Here is a 14,133-nt window from a genome sequence, read left to right on the forward strand (position 1 = left end):
GAAAACCTAAAACTACACTAAGGTACAATAAAACTACAGTAAAACACAGTAAAACACAATAAAATACACTAAAAGTACAATAAAACACTCTAAAACTAAACTATACCATAATAAAATACACTAAAATTACAATAAAATACATTAAGGTACAATAAAACTACAACAAAACACAGTAAAACACAATAGAATACACTAAAATTACAATAAAACTACAATAAAATACAGTAAAACACAATAAAATACACAAAAAGTACAATAAAACACACTAAAAGTACACTATACCATAATAAAATACACTAAAAGTACAATAAAACTACAATAAAACACAGTAAAACACAATAAAATACACTAAAAGTACAATAAAACACTCTAAAACTAAACTATACCATAATAAAATACACTAAAATTACAATAAAATACATTAAGGTACAATAAAACTACAACAAAACACAGTAAAACACAATAGAATACACTAAAATTACAATAAAACTACAATAAAATACAGTAAAACACAATAAAATACATTAAGGTACAATAAAACTACAACAAAACACAGTAAAACACAATAGAATACACTAAAATTACAATAAAACTACAATAAAATACAGTAAAAGTAAATAAAATACACTAAGGTACAATAAATCTATAATAAAACACAATAGAACACTCTAAAACTACACTAAACCAAGATAAATTATCACTATGCAGCCAAAGGTAGAAAAAACTAGTTGGTTTATATTGAACTGGTATTGGGTGAAAAGCGTTTCAAAAATGGTACACCTACTGTTTCCGTTTTGTCGTGACAGATGTTCGTGGAATGGTTAGTTGATTCAAACGAAAAATATCATAATAATTTTGGAGTTATATTGGGGATGTAGGTAAGGAAATTTATTTCGTTTTACTTTAATGTTATAAATGCACAATATATATAAATAATAATAATAAACTAAATAAACTAATAATAATAAACTAATAATGAACTAAATAAACTAATAATAATAATAAACTAAATAATAATAATAAACTAAATAAACTAATAATAATAATAAACTAATAATAATAATAAACTAAATAAACTAATAATAAACTAAATAAACTAAATACTTTGTTCCACGTATTATTATGTTCAATATGATATTGAGTCTTACAGAAACTTTGTGAATTTATGACAAATAACTTAAATTACAACAAAATACACTGAAATACACTAAAACTACAATAAAAACACACCATAACACAGTAAAACGCAATAAAACCAAATCAAAACACAGTAAAACACACTAAAAGTACAATAAAAGTACAATAAAACTCTCTAAAACTACACTATACCATAATAAAATACACTAAGGTACAATAAAACACAATAAAATACACTAAAAGTACAATAAAACTACAATAAAATACAAAAAAACTACAATAAAACACAGTAAAACACAAAAAAATACACTAAGGTACAATAAAACTACAATAAAAGTACAATAAAACACTCTAAAACTACACTATACCACAACAAAACTACAATAAAACACACCAAAGCACAGTAAAACATGTTTACACTAGACCGCCAAGAAGAAAAAACACTGAATTTTTGAAAGTTTTCCCAGTTTCCCAGGTTTGTACGAACCCTGAATTCAACCTCGTACAGATAGGCAGTTCAGCGCTATTATGAAAAATGCAGAAATAATATCCTCATAAAAAGTTCACCACAATGTTTATTGGTAACATTTATTTTCTGTTTTTCTTTACAATTAATTGACAAGAGATATTTCATTAAGAAATACAATGAAGAGCTATTGTTGTTATTTATTTGTCTTTGATATTTCTTTTTTCGTTAGTAAATATATTAGTAGTAAGTTACCACACTTTTAGGCATGCAAATTAGCCGAAAATGATCCAAATTTGCATAATTCAGAAATCCCACTTTTAACCATGCCTGAAATGATCAAAATTTGCATATGCGCTCAGAATTTGTATTAGCACACCTGTCAATCAAAAATGTTAATAAAAGCAATTAGTAAATTGATGAATACGTCATTAGCAATAAATAACTCGACAAGTAAACATGGCGATGTTAGCACCCGCTTACGATTCCTTTTACATTACTTTACCTAGTAATGCCTCCATGCAATTATATCCTGAAAATACTAAAACAAGTTATAGAACGGAACTACCTACAACGTATAATTTATCGGATGGAAATTGGGAGGTTGGATTGTCGGAAATAAATATGCCTTCAAAGTGGGACAACATCACTGATTGTTTTGATGAATTTGTCGTTAGATCGGTGGATCTTGATTATGAGTATGAAATTGGGGAAGGGGGTTGTGGTAAATTGGGTAATATAGTTAGGGGACCGAACGACGAACCTACAAGTATTTACCAAAAATTATTCGAAACGTTTAAACAGTCAATAACAACAAAAGCTAGGGATGATATAAATTTTGAACTAATGATGAAAGAGGGAATGACATTTATGCAAATTAAAATTAACGGAGACAAACAAACGGCTATTAAGTTTCCTAAAGAATATGGAAAAGTACTTGGAATAGCGGAATTAGATTGGGATCGATGGATTGTTCGGGAAACATATATAGCTAGTAATCCTTTAGACACTGCACGGGATCAATTAGATACCAGAAATTTGGGTAAATTCCAAGTCAAACAATTTGTTCCAAGGGACCGAAATAGACCCGTTGACGTAAATAAAGATGTTAATAAAGCATCAATCGAAACGAAAGCTTATACGATACCTCACGGTACGTATGAAAGTATAGATACCGTACTCGAAGCAATGAAAATGGTTTTACCCGAATCGAAACGAAAATATTTCGATTTTGTGTATAATAAAACAGGAACAGTAACAATCAAATGCGGGGTTGGAATTGTTAAAGAGAACACCCCATGGCATAAAATTACCGTAAATGAGGCAAAATATATGGATTATTTTTCAATTACATTTCCAAAAGATAATCCCGGATTAGGTTACATGTTGGGATTTGATAAGAGTCAAGTAGACACTCCGTTGAGGAACAATACGGAAAGTAAACATCTCGGAGATATAAATAGAGGTGTACAAACTTTATTCATTTATACGAGTCTCATATACCCCCAGGTAATAGGTGACTCTTGGGGTGGGCTTTTACGTACAATTCCAAGACCTGAAAACAGTCGAGATAATAAACCTCACGTGTTAACATTCAATCCAATTAATTATTATCCAGTACGTACACCCAATTTTAATTTAGTTGAGATAGATATAACGACAGATTCGGGAACGAAAATTCCATTTAAACTCGGAAAAACTGTTACGACTTTACATTTTAGAAGGATCCGTAATCACTAATAATGTCTGTACGGAATAGATATTATAATTATTATTTACAACAATCGGGCAGGCGTTTGTTGGACCAGTATTTCAAAGAGGAAACGGTTTGGGATCTATATTTAAGAGTTTAGTTCGGTTCATAACCCCCATACTCAAACCAGCAGCAAAAGCTGTTGGACGAGAAGCGATAGGTGTCGGAAGTAGATGGTTCGGCGACATATCAACGGGAGCAGATCCTAAAAGCTCTTTCAAAAAGAATATTAAAATTGCGGGGTCTAATTTATTACATAAAGCGGGTGATAAAATAGGGGAAGCGCAATTTGGGAGTGGAAGACGTAAAAGAAGAAGAAGAACCAGTAAGCTAGGAAAGAGAAAAGTGAGAAGAATAAGGAAGAAGACTGATTTTTTAGCTTAAAGAAGTACCCTTAAAAATCAAAGGGGGGTATAAAAGTAGGGAATTTACACGAGTAGTAAATAGTTTACGTTTAAACAGTGACAAATAAAGTTATTCAAAAATGGAAGGAATGATGTCGGAATTAGATTTTTTCGCTAAACCCGTCACTAATTTGAATATTGTGGCCAGTAACGACATACAACTACAAACTGTTAATGCTATAACGGATGGTGGTCCATTGGAATTTTTTATTCCCGGAACTCCCGATAGTTATATAGACACTTCAAAAATTAAACTGTACGTTAAGGCTCAAATATTAGGATTTAACACAACTGATAATAAATGGGTAGAAATCGCGGGCAACGATAAACTCGGACCGGTTAATTTAACCTTATGGAGTTTATTTGATCAAATAGAAGTTATGTTTAACGATACTCAGGTTCAAGTCGTGAATAATTTAGCCCCATATATCGCTTATTTCGAAACAATGTTAAATTATGGGAAAGAAGCTAAAGACACGCAATTGGCATTAGAAATGTTTTACAAAGATACAAAACTAACAAATGCCGATTCACACCATGCCGAGAATAGCGGAATGAAATCTAGAAGAACCAGAACCGGAGCATCTAAAATATTTGAAATGATAGGGAGATTACACGTTGATGTATGTAAGATGAACAAGTTCTTATTGAACAACGTTGATATAAAGTTTAAATTTATTAGATCAGCGGATACTTTTCCAATAATTTATCAACCTGGCGCTGCTGCTGCTGATCCAATTACTAATTATAAAATCGTTATTAAATCAGCTTCTTTATTTGTACGGAAAATAAAACCAAACTCTGAAATTATGCTAGCGCATGCTATGGTTTTGGAAAAAACACCGTGTGTGTATCCCATTAATCAAACTGTAGCAAAGTATTTTAGTATCGAAGCAGGGAACAGTGACACGATTAAAGAAAACCTATTTTTAGGTAGAATTGCTAATCGAATGATTATCGGATTCGTTAAAACATCAGCCTTCAATGGGCGTATATCTCAAAATCCATTTTATTTCGAACACTTAGATTTGAACTTTTTATCAGTTACAGTAGGGAATAAAAATTATCCAGATCAACCTTTCACACCGGATTTTACTCACGATCAATACTGTAGGGAATACGCTTCCTTATTTACGGCTCTAGATATGTATGGGAAAAATAAAGGAAACTACATTAGTCTTTTTGATTATCCTAGAGGTAACACTTTATACGCTGTTGATTTTACTCCGGAAGAGCAGGCTAGTGCCGAGCATTGTTCTTTAGAAAAACACGGTAGTTTAAGGTTGACTATACGTTTTAACAAAGCACTCACGTTTGCGGTAACAGCCATAGTATACGCCGAGTTCGAAAACGAGTTATTAATAACGAGGGATCGTAACGTTTTGTACAAACTAGAGTGAGAGTATGGACGAGTACGTTTATTTACCAACTCGAAAAGATAATAATCTTCTCGTAACAGTTAGAAATAACAAAAGACACGTAACTATCGTCGGTAATTGTTGGGATTTTAAGGAAATTAAAAAGGTGTTGAAAGAAATATAAAATTAAACGTCTTCAACGAATTAGCGTCAAATGATCGCGTGAAAATCATGAAACAACAACAGTACAATCTCTCCGATAAACAAACTATCGAGATAGCCGAAGCTGGTGATGATCTAATTATTTCCATTTCCGATAATGCGAGAACGGAGTATATGGTTACAATTAGTAACAAAGTATATCAAAACTTATGGTTGCTGGTGGATTATATAAACTTGTTTTTCCAAGACGTCTTACCCCGCTTCCACAGTACCCTACCGGAAAATTTTCAAGTTGAAGGTTACGTATCTGGAACCGGAACAAAGTATATCGACATTCGACAATACGTATGCGAAAATTCGAATATTCATCGCTACGATTTACTGTGGATGGCTACGTGTAAAGGATTTTGTTTAAATAAAACCACGTGGAGTCGATTGAAACAAATAAAACCGGAATTGGACCGGCAATTGGAAATAAAAGCCAATACCAAGGAATTATTCAGAACAATGATTTTGCGAGACATTACCGAAAATTTACTGGAAAAGACCAACTGCTGCGGTAATCTAAATTGCCAAGGCGAAATCGAACACCACGTATCCTGCACCTCAAATTCGAATACTGACTTGAATATCCTACAAGCGATATCGATGTTAAATAAGACGAACCTGAAGAATGAGTTTGAAAAACGATTTGGAGAGAAGAACGAAAATTTGGATCAATTATTTCTTATTATTACTGACAATGTAACGGAATTGAAAAGAGATGTTTTTTACAATTACGTTTGATAAATAAAAAGCTTATTCACAGATGGTTTCTTTCTTTATTTCCCAAATACCTTCAAAGATGGTTAGTAAACGAATAGCGCGTAAAATCGAAAATATATATTACGATCCGCAAAATCCCGCGAGTTTAGGATCGGTGAGAAAATTACAAAAAGCTCTACCAAATATATCAAAGGAAGATATCGAACAATGGTTGATTTCCCAACCCGCGTATACGAAACATAAACCCAGAAGAAAAATATATCCTAGAAACCAAACGTACGTCACTAGTATGAATGAGGTTTTCCAATGCGATTTAATCGATCTACCCCAATTGTCCAAATACAATAACAAATATCGTTACATTCTAACCGTCATTGACGTCTTGTCGAGATACGCGTGGGCTTTACCGTTAAAAACGAAGGGGGCGAAAGAAATCATAAAAGCTCTCGGCACAATCTTTAAGCAACGTACACCTTCGAGGTTAAATTCTGACGAAGGAAGCGAATTTAAAAACAAAAAAGTGCAAGCCTATCTTAAAAGTAAGGATATCCATTGGTACGCTAGTTACGGAAATTTAAAATGCGCCATGATAGAAAGATGGAATAGAACATTGAAAACGCGAATGTTTCGATTAATGACGAGAAATAACAATTATAATTACACGAAACATTTACAAAAAATTGTAAATGGATATAACGCCACTGTTCATTCAACAATCGGTATAGCTCCGAAAAACGTAAATATAAATAACGAACATTTAATATGGAAACGATTATACTACAAGAAGAAACGTACAAGCAACAAGCCAAAATTACGAAAGGGTGATTTGGTGAGAATTACGTCCGACAAAGGCGCTTTTGGTAAAGGATACACTGGATATTGGACGAATGAAATTTTTGTCGTGCATAAAGTACTACTACGTACTCCAACTGCTTACATAATAAAAGACGAAAACGACGAAATAATAAAAGGATCATTCTACGAGCCGGAATTACAAAAAGTTGCTAAATGAACACGGAAGAATTAAACCTTTTTTTAAGCACAGATCCTCGAACGAGACCCTACTTCATAGGAGTGTTCCCGAAAGATATTTTACCCGACCCACCAGAACGGAAACCCTATTGTTTCGTGGTCAATTCGGAACCATCCTCAAACGAAGGATTGCATTGGTTAGGAGTCTATATCGATACTAACGATAACGGTTATTTCTTTTGCTCGTACGGTAAAGACCCTAGTTATTACGGTTTTAATCTATCAAGCTACGCTTCCAATTGGTATTACAATAATTGTCAAATACAGCCGAATAGTTCATTTACATGCGGGGGACACGTTATTTTTGTTTTAACAAGTTTGTGTCACGGATTTTCTTTTAATGAAATAATACGAGAATTGTACGACGTGAAAGATAAACCTTACAACGACGTGATTATTATGTTAAATATGTGTATACATTTATTGAATCAAGAGAAAAAATGAAATAAAATATTTTTTATTTTAAAAAAATTGGTACATTTTCATTTAGACCATTTTATCGGTGTTTTGACTTTTCGCAATTTCATACCAGTAAGGAGACGTCTCGGGCGATAAGGATGACCGTCACCATCATCACCATCATCACCCTCCTCCGCCTCCGGTACACCTCTGGTATATCGTCGATGTCTCTTCGTTTTCGGAGTCGACGTGAGTTTAGGTCGTGGGAATGACTTCTTAATCGTCGAGGGCACCCTCGAGGGTGACCTCGGCGTTGACCTTGAGAGGGCCAGGGGGGTCCCTTGAGGTGATTGTTGTTGCGAAGGAGGCTGTTGCAATACTGAAAACGGATTAGGTGTTAGAAATTGCGGTGGTTGAACGGGTTGTTGTTGTTGTTGAACTTGGAAAACTGGTGGAATATTTGCAACGTTGACGTTAGGAGGTTCTATCAGGCTCTTCATAGTCAAATACTTTTGTAAAGTTAATAAATAATGTCGAAGTTTATCCTCCGAAGAGGTGTTTTGTTTTAAAATCCGACTCATTTCACGATCCAACTCTGTCGCTTCTTTTTCAGCTCCCGATAAAACAGCGGATTCGGGTAGTAATACCATTCGTTTCATCTCGCTAATGAAGTGATGGTAGATATCAATGTCGGTACCAAAGCAGCTATTAACCCGGGTAAAAATCCTCCCGCCTGTTTTATAAGAAGTTTCCGTTTGTTTTTAGCCAGACCTCTTTTATTAGCGATTTTTCTTATATATACTCGATGTTTTTTAATATAAATTCTATCCTTTTCGGGTAAAGGAATATTTCCCTTTAACAAATTATAAAACGTGTTGTGAACGGCTTTGATTTGACTTTGCTTGGCTTTTTTCAGTACCTTGGTTAATTTTCCTCCGCCACTTTGACTGGCGCGTACCAATCCACGAAAAAATGGTAAATGTCTGTGTAACGGATGACGTCCTCTCTTTCGAATTTTTCGTTTAAAATTTCTTTTTAATACTTTTTTTAACAAACTCGATTTACGCTTTCTCTTAACCATTCCAACTCCTCGAACGTTCCAACGCGAAATAAAAGACATACGGAAACGATAAATAGTTTTATATACAAATTTTATTTGTCATCACATACAATAATCATATTTCCTTCATGCGGAAAAATATTTGTTCTTAAACGCAAATCATCGTGAATGTTTTGTTTTAAATCGATACACAAGTAAGAATAGGGAGTACCCTTGGTAACAAAATCATACGCTCTAGTTACGAGGTTTTTATTATTCGGAAATATTTGTCTGCTCAAGTAAGTTATTTGAGACCCGTCTCGCGGATTTTTAAAAACAATTATGTACGAAGAGTTAAGACTAATGGTTCGACTCTCTTTACCTTGACCAAAAAGATTTTGAGTTAAAAGAGCGACGGATAAATTTTTATGATGAGAGCCGACGCAAAATATATTAGCGATATGGGAACTATTATAACAAGAGAATGCCAGATCATCTATTATTAGAAAATTATTAATACTTTCATCCCAAAAGGAAGAATCATCCGGGGGGAGTCCTTCCATAAATTCAATGTTTTTAATTTCTTTTTTCGCAATGTCAAATTTCGGTTGATATTCTTTATAACAGTACACTATCCTGTCCGGAGGTGGTTCGATCAAACAATGGGCGTGTTTCAAAAGGTTAAATATCCACGTCGTTTTACCAGCCATAGTACTACCGGCCAGTAAAATTTGCATGGGGGCTTGGAATTTTATTCTACAAGCATCAAACATTTCTCAAAAAGTTTATTAAAATCGTCAATCCGTTTTTGAAATTGGAGTTTGTTTATTTCTCTCCAATTAACGCGATCTTCGTACGGAATAATAAAAACCACGGGGATATCGTCGAAAGTCACTTTTTTTCTTTTAGAGTTGAAATTCCGTGTTGAAAGCATCTATCGACGATTCGAGAATTAAATCGACGAAACTAGACGTAAACGTTTTGATGGATTCGTCAAAATATTCCACGATTTCTTCCTTTAATCTTCTCTTTTCCCCTTCTTCATCAGCCAGACTCACGTTAGTAATATCGAGTCCGAGAATATAATTACAAAATGGAGCTTGTTTTTGATGCACTTCGTGAGGATTAGTCTCATTCGATCCTCCCCAATCGAATAAGTTATGACAGCTGAAACACATGGTTTTTAAGCCGTCGTTTAAGTAAAAGAGACCCGACGCTGCTAGTTCCGCGGGGATAACTCCCAACTCCGACGAATTGGAAGTCCAATGACCATTGAATGATTTTAAACGTAGACTTTCACGATGCATCTTGCTTTAACGAGTATCCAAACGGATATGTTAAAAAATTGTCCGCGATTATTCTCTTATTAAAAGTCACGCCGAAACTTTTTTTCAGATTTCCTAAAAGTAGTTTCGCGCGAGCTTTGTCACGCACAACGTTAAAGGGGATTTCCAAAGTGTAACTAGTTCCCGGAGTGTCTAAAGCCGATTTGATCGAATCAAAGTTAATTATCTGTTCGTTTTTCCTGTTTAACGAAATTCCTTTCATTTTCGTAACGCAATGCCCGGTATTTGTTTTGTAACTGTACGATTTCGGACCCGAAGTAACGAATTCCGATATATACCCATTTGGAACTTCGTCGGTCCAATCACCCATAAATTGTCCGACGGGTGGAAGAAATTCGTCACTTTCTTTGTGAATAAATATAATACTATCCGTATCGCAGTACAAAACCCTTTCTTTTAATTTATTCAGAGTTCGAAATAATTCGATCCGACCGTACGAACTAACGAAACTCCCCAACACTGCCGATCCTTTGTAATATGTCGGGCAAAAATCTTTTTTGAATTTGTAGGTCATTAAACAAACGTCATCGTCGTTAATTGGCCGCATATCCGTTAATTCCAATGTCGGATCCATTATAATTTTAATGAAATCTTGATAATCCTTGACGAAAACCGATTTTGGTTTATCGTTGTTTAAGCAATGTCGACCCCATAACGAGTTTAAAGCTAATTTCGCCAACGCGCGTAGAGCTGAATTGTTTGTTACATCTTCGGGTCTAATCTCGATATCTTCTCGTTCTTTAATTAGTCTTAAATATTCCGTTTTTTCCTCGTCGGTGGTAACGTTGCGAGGCCAGCCAGAGTTTTGGATTTTTAGTTTCAAAAATGTATTAATGTAACTGCCGAAAAAACCAGGATCTTTATCCTTGATATAGGTGTACCTTTCGGGGTAATGGTGAACCTCGAAGATTTCCAATATAACGTAACCGGTTTCGACCGCCATGTATATTTCTGGGGTGGGCCAAATCCCTTCGAAAGCTCGCTCGGAGTCGTTATGCGCGCAGGCTGTTTGTATATCGTTTTCCACGCAAGTACGACACAAAGCGAAAAATAGTTTTTTTCTGGTTCGAATTGGTAATGCCGGTATGTAAGCGTCTTTCGGAGCTAATATTTTACAAGACATTACCCCAAAGTAATGATTCAAATCGAATGAAAAATCTCTCGTAATAATCTCCGGGTGATTTTTAGGATAGTCTCTGTTTTTACATACAAAGGGGTACAAACTACAAACATCGTAATATAGAATTTTTTCGTTTGGTTTGGTTTTATGATACAGCCTGAAGCATTCAGTACGACCACCGTATAATGCCGATCTTGGTCCTATCGGATCTCGAAAGTGTAACGAATCGCAAAACTTTCTTACCTCGATTCTGTTTTTCAACATTTCGTCAAACTCGCAACTCCATATTCTAACATATTCAGCGTTCGGCGCGTTACACATGATATCATCATCTCGATCCAGAGTTCTCTCGTATAAATTTTTAAACGTATCTTGCAATAACGGATTCCATTCGCCTCCTTTCGTATGTTTCGGACATCCGTGAATAAAATCTCCGTCAAATTGAAATATTATTTCGGGTTGAGAAGAATAACCATCTACCGGGTATCGTCCAATCTTTTTTTCCCCTTCCAACGAGAGAACCGATTGAATTTTTATTCCGCGTTCTTTTTCTTCCCACGCCAACCATTTTAAAGCGGATTTGCTTTGATTGTAGTTATTCCTGTAGCCGTTACACGGTACTACTCCGAGCGTAAATTCTTCCAAGTATTTATGAAGGAAAATATTCGTGCAGGCCCCCGCTATGGTTAAAGCGTTCATATTTAAAACATCGAAACCAGTTTCCTTCTCGAACAATTGTCTAAATTTATCCATACCCTGTTGTAAAACCTTAACATCCATGATAGTATAATATTCCAGTTCTTCGCGTAAATTATAGACCGATTGTCTCGATTTCGTCGCGTACCATTCGAGAAAATCTTTATAATCTTTTTCTTTCATATGTTCCGGTTGAAAATACTCTTTCGGCGGTAGTGGACCGACATAATCCAAAGTTTCTTCGGTGTGGAATATGTAAGGGAAAAATTCTTTTCTATTTTCGCCCAAAGAAAACGTCGCGGGGAACGATCTTAATGGTTGCGAGACGAAATTGAAAGAGTCGATAAATTTCATTTTTTGATTTTTCAAAAAAATGGCCAACATTTTGCTTCCGTCAAAAACAATATCCGGTATGATGTTCAATTTTAATAACCCACGAAGAATAAAGAACGAATCGAACCCTTTACTGTTATGAGCTAACAACGTAATATTTTCAAAAACCGGTTTAGTTGCTTTAAGCCGTTTTGTCGCGTGTTGGAAAACCATTTCTTTCGTCCGGAATAAATAATTTAGAAATTTATCGACGCAGTCGAACCCCCGAAATATCTCGTACTCGTAATTGTTCCCTTCATTTTCTTGCATAGCGCTTACGAGTAAGACAGGGACGTGTTCGTTATTTTTAACGATCGATTCGGTATCGAAATAACAATATCTGGTTTTTTCGTACGTTCTCGAAAGAGGCATAACGTAACAACGGTTCCTCTCGTGTACGCGTAAACAGTTTTTACATGGTTTCGAGCAAGAGTGTTTTTCTTTCAGTTCTAGTCCGCATTTTAAACACCTTTTAAAGTTATCGCACGTTCCGTTAGATATATGAAAATTCAAACATTCTTCTCCTTTAAAATAACGATGGCATTTTCGACATTTAACAGGTTTAATTAGTTTATCTTCGTGGAATACATTTAAAGTTCTACATCTACTACATTTAACTCGAGTTTCGCAAAAGTGATTATTCTTTTGATTAGTTCCGTGAAATACTTTTAAACATTTAGAACAATAAGATATACCGCCAAACATTGTATGCAATTCCTTAACTACATGCACGTGATCATTAACTAACAATAGAAAAATTTGTTTTTCCTTGAAAGGTCCGACAAAATATTTTTCTAAATTATCAGCTCTGAATATAATAATTTGATATTCGTTTAAGTAAGTTTGAAAATTTTGAATATCTAATAAATTAACGGTATCCGGAGAAATATTAGCGTTTTTATATAATTGCTCCGCTTTTTCTTTTTGGAGGGGGTGATTACATTTTTTTATCTTTCTAAAATAATTAATTGACTCGTTCGTTGGTTGATACTTTTCATTCGTATTCTTTTCGAATCTCTTATCAGCCAAATAAATTCCTATCACCAAAGCTCTTCCAAAACATAAGTTATCGGTATTGTCAATGTAAATATAATTTGGACTCGTTTTTATAAACGTATCCAAAATTACTATATTTCTATTTTTTAATGATTTTGATCGATGTCCAACGGGTACGTCGCAATGTAAAAAAATAACGTCAAAAACTAAAGAGCTTTGTAAATGGAAATTTCGATTTGATTGCGCAACTTGACTTATAGCTCCTATTACTCTTTCAGCCGTTAATTCATTAATATTCATAAACCTTAAATTTATCGGACTATCCAACTCATCCGAACGAATACAAAATCTAACTCTATTATATCCTTGCTGGTTGCGTAATAATTCAAAGAGTATGGAATTAATTATACTAACAAACGTTTCGTTTACTTCGGTTAATTTAATATGTTCTAAATTTTTAAATTTAATTTTACATTCTACTTGATTACATTTGTATTTTCTTGATTTTTTATCTAATATTTTTTCGCAAGTATAAAATTGTTTAGGATTAGCTTTAACGCTTAAATTTAGCGGTTCTTCATTTTCGGAATCGCTCGAACTACTCATCTTTAAATGAGTAAGTTTATCAAATTGTTTAGAGTTTTATATATTTTTTTTTCGTTTTTCTTCTTTTTCTTTTAAATCGATTTCGACTCTGTGTTGTAACATGTGTGGGCAAGGTGCTAGTTGTACTCTGGTAGGATGATTTTCCGGTCCCGAGTAGTCCCTTTCAATTTCCTCGAAAAAATTACGACCAGCGATGGGAACGTTTCCACACCTCATTCCTGACCGAAAAACAAATCTGCATAACGGTTGTTCGTAGCCATGAACAGCCATTGGATGATTGTCGGCTCTCCATCCAGTCAAGGTGGTAAGGCAAGAAAAACAACGAACGGTTTTAGGACTAATGCAATAAAAACCGCTAGCTGCCATGTCATCCACGCTAATACCTTCGACAGACCATATCTTGAACGTAGATAATCTATTAACTTCGAGTCTCATATCTATCCCATCCACCATGTAATAATTGTCTTCTTTTTTTTATGTTA

This window comes from Phalangium opilio, unplaced genomic scaffold, assembly GCF_054372755.1.
Source record: "Phalangium opilio isolate 3A_F unplaced genomic scaffold, DU_Popi_V2 ptg000039l_1, whole genome shotgun sequence".
Lineage (NCBI taxonomy): Eukaryota > Metazoa > Arthropoda > Arachnida > Opiliones > Phalangiidae > Phalangium > Phalangium opilio.